The sequence below is a fragment of the Stegodyphus dumicola genome, chromosome 5, assembly GCF_044657685.1.
Source record: "Stegodyphus dumicola isolate Sdum_Otavi_A_Nest chromosome 5, ASM4465768v1".
Lineage (NCBI taxonomy): Eukaryota > Metazoa > Arthropoda > Arachnida > Araneae > Eresidae > Stegodyphus > Stegodyphus dumicola.
The window spans coordinates 194464898-194475155 of NC_140772.1; positions in this window are offsets into that span (position 1 = coordinate 194464898).

Here is a 10258-nt window from a genome sequence, read left to right on the forward strand (position 1 = left end):
GAAATGCAATTAAAGTTAAAAAACGAAAGTTATGTCAAATTGAAGAGCTAATTTTTCTGCAACTAATGATATTAAATACTAAGAAATCAAATTAATTTTTGACATGAAAAACTGAGTTTATTACGTGAAAAAATTCATCTAAATCCATTGTTTGCGTGTACAAGATTGAACACGCAGTTCGCGTAAACTCGGAAAGCCAAAATATATTACACTAGAATTAATAAGCCAAAAAAGAATATAACCAAACTTGTGTAGCTCAAATTTTGAATAATTACAAATTAAAATTTTTATTTTTATGAATCACTTAATTAAATTAAATTCGCTACACAACATCAGCTTAGAGGCACTGCCATCTATCGGCAAGCAAAGTAATTAATATCTAACATGCCCTTTTTATTTATAGAACAAGACTAGTGGATGTTACCAACTTAGTACAATAATTATTTTACATCATTACTTACTTAGCAGTTAACTTAAGAAAACATTTTGACATTAAATTATTGCTTAACAGTTGACATTAGAGAACATAGCAAAATTACATACCTGGATGACTCACTTAAATATTTAAAATTGTGACTTACTAATTAAACTGATATTTTAGAGTTCTGAACAGTTCATTAAATTCCATAATTAGTCTATAAATAAAGTATAAGTTTTTGGCATCAATAAGTTCTTCCTAATTGTCTCTATATCGAAGAGGTTTTATTCTATTCCTACTTGATCGTCTTAACATTGGTTCAGTTGACACATTTTCTGGAATTTGAGGATGTTTAATAGAATCATTTTCCTGGTCCTTAGGTGGATCCTGCCTATCATTATCTACAAGAATACGTTGATCCAGTGTTGATTGATTAAGTCCAAACAAATCTTCTGCTGTCCTGTTCCACTCTGTCATTTCACACGTAGACTTGTGTGATATCGACTTCTCCTATAACACAGTTCCATCCTTTGCTTTTATGACATACGATCTTGGCTGAGGACCTGTCTTCATGATCATACCCTGTTTCCAAGGCTCTTTAATTTTCCATTTAAACCACACTTTATCATTTTCATGAAGTTTTGGAAGCTGGGTTGCGTGTTTATTTGCATATTTCTTTTGCACCATCTGCCTTTTTTCTAATGCTCTACTTGCACCTTTTATTTGAAATTTTGGTTGCAATGCTTTAGGATGTGATGGCAGAAAAGATCTCAGTCTTCTTCCCATTAATAATTCAGCCGGGGATGGCAAATTTTTTTGCAGGTTGAATTCTATAATCTAGCAAAACAATATACAAGTCTTTTCCTTCTTCCGCAGCTTTGCTCAGAGACTTCTTGAGAGTTTGGATAGATCTTTCAATTTGCCCATTTGCTCTAGGAAAATGTGGTGATGTGATGTTATGCATAACACCCCATTCTTCAAGAAATTTCCGCATTGCTTCCGAGTTGTATGGTGGTCCCCCATCAGTGACGAGCTTCTCTTGTATTCCATGTGTTGCAAAAATGGACTTCATAACGGTCATTACAGCTTCAGCAGTTATACTTTTCAGTGGTTTCAGCTCTACATATTTTGAAAAGTAGGCTATTATTAACAGATATTGTTGTCCTTTCAGGTAAAAGAAATCACAGGCAACTTTTTGCCAGGGTCTCTCTGGTAGATCACAGTCTAAAAGAACTTCTTTCTGATTAGCCTGTTGATATTTCTGACATATCACACATTTAGAAACATATTCTTCCACATCTTTGTTGATGTTCTTCCAGTAAAAATATTCTCTAGCTTTAACTTTACTAGAAACTAAACTTTTGTGAGACATATGCAGTTTTTTCATAATATCTTTTCTAAGAGATGCTGGCACAACTAGTCGTTGTCCTCGACAAATTATTCCATCCTTTGTTGTATAAAGCTGTTCTTTGCAATGCCAGTAAGGTTGTGCTGCTGGCCTTGTTTTGCTTCTTTCTGGCCATCCATTTTTGATATGAAATAGCACATCTTGCAATTCAGGGTCCTTTCCTGTCCTATTTCCGATTTCCTGCCATTTTGTTGGAGAGGCTTGTGTTAATAGACTTACATTAACAGTAGGTTCTTGACTGAAGGTGTCATCAAAGGTGTCAACACTTGACTGTGCTCTGGACAAGGCATCAGCTATTAGCAATTCTTTTCCTGGGACATATTCCAATTTCAAATCATACCTGTTCAGTTTGAGGAGCATGCTCTAAAGACGAGGTGAGATTGTATCATAAGGTTTCTTACTAAGGCCTAGTAATGGTTTGTGATCAGTCTGCACTGTTACATGTCTTCCGTACGTATAGTAGTTGAAATGTTCTAACCCATATACAACTTCTAGGAGTTCTTTTTCAATCTGCGCATACCTTTGCTGTGTCTCTGTCAATGATGCTGATACAAAAGCCACAAGTTGATTATTTTGTAGGAGAACCGCTCCAATTTCATATTTATTGGCATCTACTGACACAGTTACATGTTTGCTTTCATCAAAATACTGTAAACATGGGGCTTGCACAATCATCTGTTTTAGGTGCTCATAGTCTCTTTGGATGTTTTCATCCCATAACCATTCGCTATCTTTTCTCAAAAGTTGCCTTAACGAATGAGTTAGACTTGGCAACTGAGGTGTGAATTTTGCTAAGTATGTCACCATTCCTAGAAATCGCTGCAAGTCTTCTCGGCCTTTTGGTTCTGCAAACTTTTCAATCGCTTGGATCTTCTTTGGATCAGGTGCAATGCCTTTATCAGACAGTACATGTCCTAAATAAGTCACAGAGGTCCGAGATAGCTGTGTCTTCTCAATGTTAAATTTTAGATTAGCACTTCTGGCTATCGTAAGTGTCTTCCGCAACAACTTGCAATGTTCTTCGACAGACGACGATCCTAGGGCTAAATCATCAAAATATGGATTTATCTCGTTCTCATTGCTAAAAATCTCCTCCATGGCCCGTTAAAATTCCTCAGGTGCATTGTTCAGACCAAAAGGAAGAACCAAAAATCTGAATCTTCCCCAGGGCGTTGTAAATGTTATCAAGTATGATGACTCCTCATCAAGCGGTAGTTGCCAAAATCCATTCTCGGCATCCAAAATGGTAAATATTTTACATCCTTGGAGTTTTGTCATAAGGGCTTCTGCTGTAGGAATTGGATAATGAGGTCTTTGAATAGCCTCATTAAGTTGTCTTGGATCTAGACAAATTCTCAATTTTTTTGGCGTATTTATCACAACCATGTTGCTCACCCATTCTGTAGGCTCATCAACTTTCGTTATGATGCTAGTTTCAACCATTCTGTTTAGCTCCTGCTTTACTTTTTCATGCAAAGCAAGTGGCACTTTACGTGGTGCTGCAATATGAGGTGCGGCATTTTCTTTTATTTTTATCTTTACTTTGCGATTTAGTTTTCCCACACCAGTAAACACATCTGCAAATTCCTGTATCACTTGCTCTGGTGTCTCTTTATTTTGTTTCTTTTCCTGCTTGACTTGATGCACTCTTTCAATCAGACCCAAGTCTTGACAAGCCTGAAGACCCAAAATAGGAGATGATTCCAGAGTGGTTACTAGAAATTTGAGAGTTTTTGTCAATTTTTTAGTTTTACATGTAAGGTAGCACTCACCTAATATTGGTACTTGGTTGTCACTACAATCCAGTACTGGTTGTTTATTTTTCTTAATTATTGGTTTCTCACTCCACTTTAGCAATTCACTCTTGGGTATAATGTTAACTTGAGCTCCAGTATCTAATTTGAAGTTCACTTCGTTCTTATTTACAGTGATCTTTTGGTACCAGACTGATGCTTTATTTGAATCCACCGCGTCAACAGTTTTTACTTCCCCTAGGTAAATAAACTCCGACTCACTATCTTCCGTACGTTCAACGGCGTGCACTCTCTGTTTTGGTTTGGCGCGACACATTTTCGCACAGTGATTTTTCCTACCGCACTTTTGGCAGACCGTTCCGAACGCAGCGCACTTCTTTGGCTCATGTTTTCTTCCACATCGCTTGCACTCTTTTACTTGCGTTATCTGCGCGGGATTTGATCGATGTTTGTTTTTCTGAGAGCGTCTACGGAGATTTTGTTCTCGTTCATTTCAGTGGCTTGAGCTTTGCTATGTTCGGCTGCCTTGCATTCACTGATGATATTCTGCAGCGTCTTTTTCGCTCTATTTGTCTCTCGTATTAGCCGTTCTTGTAACGCTTTATCTGAGATGCCTTGCACTATTTTATCACGGAGCATTCTATCTTGCGCTTGCCCATAGTTGCAATCTACTATTGCACATCGCAGCCTTGAGTAAAAGTCCGTGAATTTCTCTCCTTTCTCTTGCTTTATTTCGAGAAACTTGAATGATGCATATATCTCATTCTGATAATCTGCAAAATATTTGTCGAATTCTTGTAGCACTTGTTTCAAGGACACTTCACTGCTGCCGGCCTCTGGCTTCAAATCAAACGATCGATATTGCTTTTTTAATTCGTCACCACAAGCATGTCGAAAAAGCGCAGTTTTTGTGCTTTCCGACTCTTGGCTATATCTAAATGCCTCGATATAGTCCTCGAAGTCTTCCTTCCAGTGTCTCCAAGCTTCAGAAGGGTTCGATCCAGCGTCAAACGGTGACAACGTGGGCAGGTTATGCGCCATTTTTTGATTCCAAGTTTTTCAAGTGCACGTTATCCTTAAAATATCAATTTATGCATTAAATTCGTGAGCATGGTTTACTCTGACACCATGTTATATATGTTGACTCATCAAACATAGATAAATTACTGTTTATTTATAAGATTAGATTAGATTACTTTATACATAAGAGAAACATTGATGTTACATAGTTGGCGGCAAGTGACGAGAGTGTGTCGCAGCACAAATACCGTGCACTTGCCTAGCTAGTTAGGTTAGAGGCACTGCCATCTATCGGCAAGCAAAGTAATTAATATCTAACACAAAGGATAATAAAAACAATTTTGTTTTAGCTGCAATTTTGTTCATGATGGTTAAATGGCCCAAAATAAATACCCAATGTTCACAAGAGAAACGGGATGGATGGACCAACATCAAATAAACTTAGAGAAAAACTATTAATGAAAACGCAAACAAAATGGAATCCACTAGCTCTCTTTCTACTTCTAAAAAAGAAATGAGTAAATATCAAGAAGAGTTTATTTTATACTGTTTTACATGTTGCATTATTAATGGAAAATGAATATCCATTGTGTGTTAAATGCAGTGAAAACTTGGTACATGGAAAGTATGAAACCTGCGAAATTAAAAACACATTTAGAAATGGTACTTTTCCGTTTTGCCGGTGCAAACGATAAAGTTGCCAACAATGGTACAACTGATGCCAAACAGAATACCTTTGCTGGCAACCTTTTACGCCTCATTTTCAAAATAAGTCGCAGCCGTTTCTTATCGGATTGACTGTACTGGCATACAATTACATAGAATTTGTACAAGATAGTTAAATTTTATGCTCTAAGACCATTCGCGGTAATTAAGTCAATTAGAATGCAATCACACTGCTCATCTGAAGGCGAAAATATAGAAAAGGCAAAATCACGGGTCAAATTCATCAATTCTAATGAGAATGGACTAGCGAAGTAAAGCACTGTGGTTTTACATAATTTCTGAATAAACTATTCGTACGAATTGAAAAAATTCTTGCATTTAAACTTGTATTCCAAATTAAGATTTAACTTGTCATTAATGTAGATAATTACTGAGAGAGTTAGATTTTTGTAGCGTAGTTTACGTGAGATGAGATCACGTGATACGAACCGACAAATCAGGATGTTGAAACATGAAAACATAGTAAATTCTTAATGTCTTTTTACAAATTTATTGTCTTTATTTATTGGCGTTTTTACAAAATTTTAAAAGGTATTAAAATGTTTATGCCTTCAAAATAAAAAACTTTTAGAACTAACGTTTGTTAAAATTTTTTGTGTCTATGTTGTATGTTGTCGACAACAAGGTCTGCTTGGCGAGATTTGCGCCAGTGAAACGGAAAGTACCACAGAAACTAAACATAAAGATTAAGTAAATAAATCTGAAAATGTTTTTAAGGAATGAGCTAAGAGCATGAAAAATTAAAATGTATTTTTGAAAAAATATACGGTTAATCTTTGGATTATGGTAACTTGGCGATTTTTTGGTGAAAATTTGGCGACCAACCCTGCTACAGAAACCAGCTAGTTTTTGTTTGGACGCCATTTTGTTTTCACGAAGTAGACTTTTTTTTTTACTCAACATTTTTTTCCCAACAACCTGCTAGCCGAATTACGCTTATGCTAGAACTTTTATGGAACAAAAGTGCTTAATCATGATGAAGATTAGGTGCGAATTTGGGAGAAAGTGCAGAATCGCAAACTGCTTGCCACATTTTTAAGAATTACACATACACGGTATCCATGTACACGTCGACCTATTTTCACTTAAAAAAAAATCCCAAAATTGCACAAAAATGGCATTGAGCACACTCTTGACTTTATCCATGTACACTGCTAAAGTCCTAGCTAGTAACCTTTATTGCCTTACCAAAATGTCGCCAAACTACCTGTTACTATATTCCAAAGATTAGCCAAATATACAACAGTTCCTGAGAAGGCTTTACAGGCATCTTAAAAGTTTCATATTTAATTGCAAAAAAATTAAAACCTCATACAATTGGAGAATCGCTCATTCTTCCTTCAGCAATTAAAATGACATCATTTATGCATGCAGAAAAATATAGTAATGATTTAAAAACAATAGCATTAAAAAAAGATACCGTTTCTCACCAAATTTCTGTAATATCAGACACTATAGAATACAAAATCCAGTCTTTACTATAAAACTTTATGAAACTACCGACATTATAAAAATGTCTCAATTCATCGTTTATCTGAGATACGTTTTTGAAGACGACGCAGTAGAATATTTTTTATGTTGTAATATTTGGAAAGGAAAAGCAACAGGAGAAAAAATATTTGAAATTATTAACAGACATTTTGAAACGAATAATCTTACCTAGACACACTGTGTCGCAGTTTGTACTAATGATGCTGCAGCATTAACAGGTAATTATAAAGAACTAAGAGGGTTAATAATGAAAATTGCTCCCCATATAATATTCCATCACTGTATGACACACAGAAAAGCTTTTGTTGCAAATTGATGAAGAATTGCACAAGATATTGCAGGGTTATTACTGCAATTAATTACATTAAAAGGCAAGATCCTAAACAGCTGTCTCTTTTTAATACAATGTAATTAGATAAGTTCTGTATATGAGACATTATTACCAAAGTCAGTTGGCTTTCACACAGAAAAATAGCGAGACATATTTTCGATTTGAGAAATACAGTTTACATATTTTAGGAAAAAAAGAAACATACATCAGCAAGTTCATTCATTAATAATGATTAATTAGGAAAACTCAGTTACATAGTAGATATTTTCTAAAAACCTAAGCATTTTAATACTCAGCACCAATATTGAAGCTTTTAAAACTAAGCTAATACTTTGGCAAGGAGAATTGAACAAAAACAACAGAAACATGGTTTTCAGAATTTACTAAAGAAAATAATACAGATTTCTTGTTTAAAACAACATATGATAAAACTGACAGAAAACTTTTTGAAAAATTTCCAAATAAGGAATTAGGTTGGATCTGTGACCCATTTTGCCTTTGGTATTTTCAATTCCAATGCATCTCTAAATGAAAAAGAACAATTAATTGATATTTTAAGTGACGGAATACTGTGTGTTCAAGTTAAGTCTGTAACTTGCCAAAAATTTTAGTTATCTATTGAAAACGAATATGCCGATTTAAAAGGAATGAGAGTAAATTATTACGTTTCTTATATAACATTGTACAACAAACCTTTAGCTTACATTTAAAACTTCTAAAATGCTTATGTTACATTTTTCTGTTATATAAGCATTAAAAGTGGATTTCTCACTGAAATAGAAATAATTTTGCTACTGAATTAACATAGGGAACTTTTTTATTGAAATATTTTCTCTGTGCCTCATTAGTTGCATCTACTACAAACTAAAGATTAAAGAACTGTTTTTAAAACATTTCGAATTCGTTGTCATATTGATCTATAAAGCACTAGATTAGTGAGTTTTTATTACATTGTTGACAAATATAGTTTTTAAACAATCAAAAATTTTCAGCGGAGATAATTATTTGTCAAATATGAATGTGTTTTCAAAGCGGAAATAAATAATAAGTGATAAAAAGAAAATTAAGTTAGAACATTCACATTTCTAACAAAGTAATTTAATCTTTATAATACAATATATTTTACAATGATAACGCAAAATACAGTGTAAAAGGTTATGCGAAGATTATGATAGTACCTAGAGTATTCAGCATTTCGTATAATCCTCTAACCAGATAATAATAATATTAAAATTAATTTTATCTGAATGAAGTTTTCTTATTACAGAAACAGTCAAATTATGCAATTGCATAAACAAATGCACTTTCAGACAATATACAGGGTTATCCAAATTAAACTTCCCCAACTCAGAGGGCTGTGCAGAGTGTTGTATGGGTCATAACGTGATGAAATTTTAAAAACAGACACTTCAGATCATGAGCTCGAGATTTATTAAACAAAAAAAAATTAGTACAAGAAGTTGCCGATAGGTGGCGCTGCAGATCAACAAGACATTCTACAGATGTTCTATATGTGTGCCGTGGTTCTCTACAACTCTTTCCATTCGCAAAGCACTGTGTTTCCCAGCGGAACGCAGTAAGTCCACATTAATTCCACGAACATGTCGAATAATTGCGTCTTTCAGATGTGCCAAGGTTGCTGGGGTGTTATCGGTAGACCCGATCCTTTAAGAATCCCCATAACCAAAAGTCGCATGGCGTGAGATCAGGCGAGCGGGGAGGCCAAGCTGTAGGGAAACAGCGGCTGATTACACGTGCATCGGTAAAAGTTGCCCATAACACCTGTTGAACGCCACGAAGAACATGGGGAGGTGCACCATCCTGCATAAATATCGTGTCCTGGAGGCGGCCACGTTGTTGCAGTTCAGGGATCACAAACGTTGTCAACATGTCCTGATACCTTTTCCTGTGACAGAGCAGATTGAAGACGAATGTTGCAGTGAAACCGCACCATACAGTAACCTTTGGAGGGTTCAAGGGCACTTGATGGATAGCGCGCGGGTTTTCACTTGGCCAATGCGGCAGTTATGCGTATTCACTTGACCATTCAGATGAAAATGGGCCTCATCAGTCCAAAGGATGTTCCACGGCCAAGCAGCATCGACTTCCATTCTGGAAAGGAACTGCAACGCAAATGTTTCCCGAACTACAGGATCCCCGTCGGACAGCTGATGACGACTATGGATTTTGTAAGGAAATTAACCGAGGATTCGACGCATCACACGCCAGACGGTCGTATAGGACATATCAACAGCACGAGAAACAGTTGGCACAGTGACAACACCATGTGGCGATTGGCTAGTGGGGTCCACGACCGCCAAAGCAACGACTTCTACGCATGCAGATTCCACAACCTGTCGTCCTCTACCTGGTAAAATTCCCAGCTGTCCCGTTCTTTCGAACTTCTTCATCATGTCTCGTAGAGCGCATGGTGTCATTGGTCCTCGGCGTAAGATCTTCAGCCGACAGAATGCTCTTATCGCAGCAGTGTTCTCGTCATTCTGTTAGAAAAGTTTCACTAACAGAGCTTTGTCTTTCAAAGTCGCCATTGTGCATCAGCGAGCTGGAAACAACTGCCTGCGCAAGGCCTGTCTTCCACTTTTTGTAGGGCTCGTCTTTTGGATAAGTTGCGCAGAAGCTTTATTTCTGCAAATCACGTTGCTATATTGCGCTACCTATCGGCAACTTCTTGTACTAATTTTTTTTGTGTAATAAATCTCGAACGCATGATCTGAAGTGTCTGTTTTTAAAATTTCATCACATTATGACCCATACAACACTCTGCACAGGCCTCTGAGTTGGGGAAGTTTAATTTGGATAACCCTGTACTTAATACTGTTTACAAGTGCAAGCCAAAGTTCTGTTTATGTTACTTCTCGCCCTTTAGCGCATGCTCAAGAATTACCATCCAGGCGAAACTAGTCGATTTGACCATGACGTCAAAAATTCGAAAAGTGGGGTATGGTTTGGAAATACGCGGCCCGGACACAGTCCGGAGTCTGATGCAGGGCTGTGTCCAGATGAGTTTACTTACCAGTTGTTGAGTCAAATCTTTTCAAGTGACGGTCACATTGCAAGGAACTCCATTGATGTGTTCCATGATGAAAAGT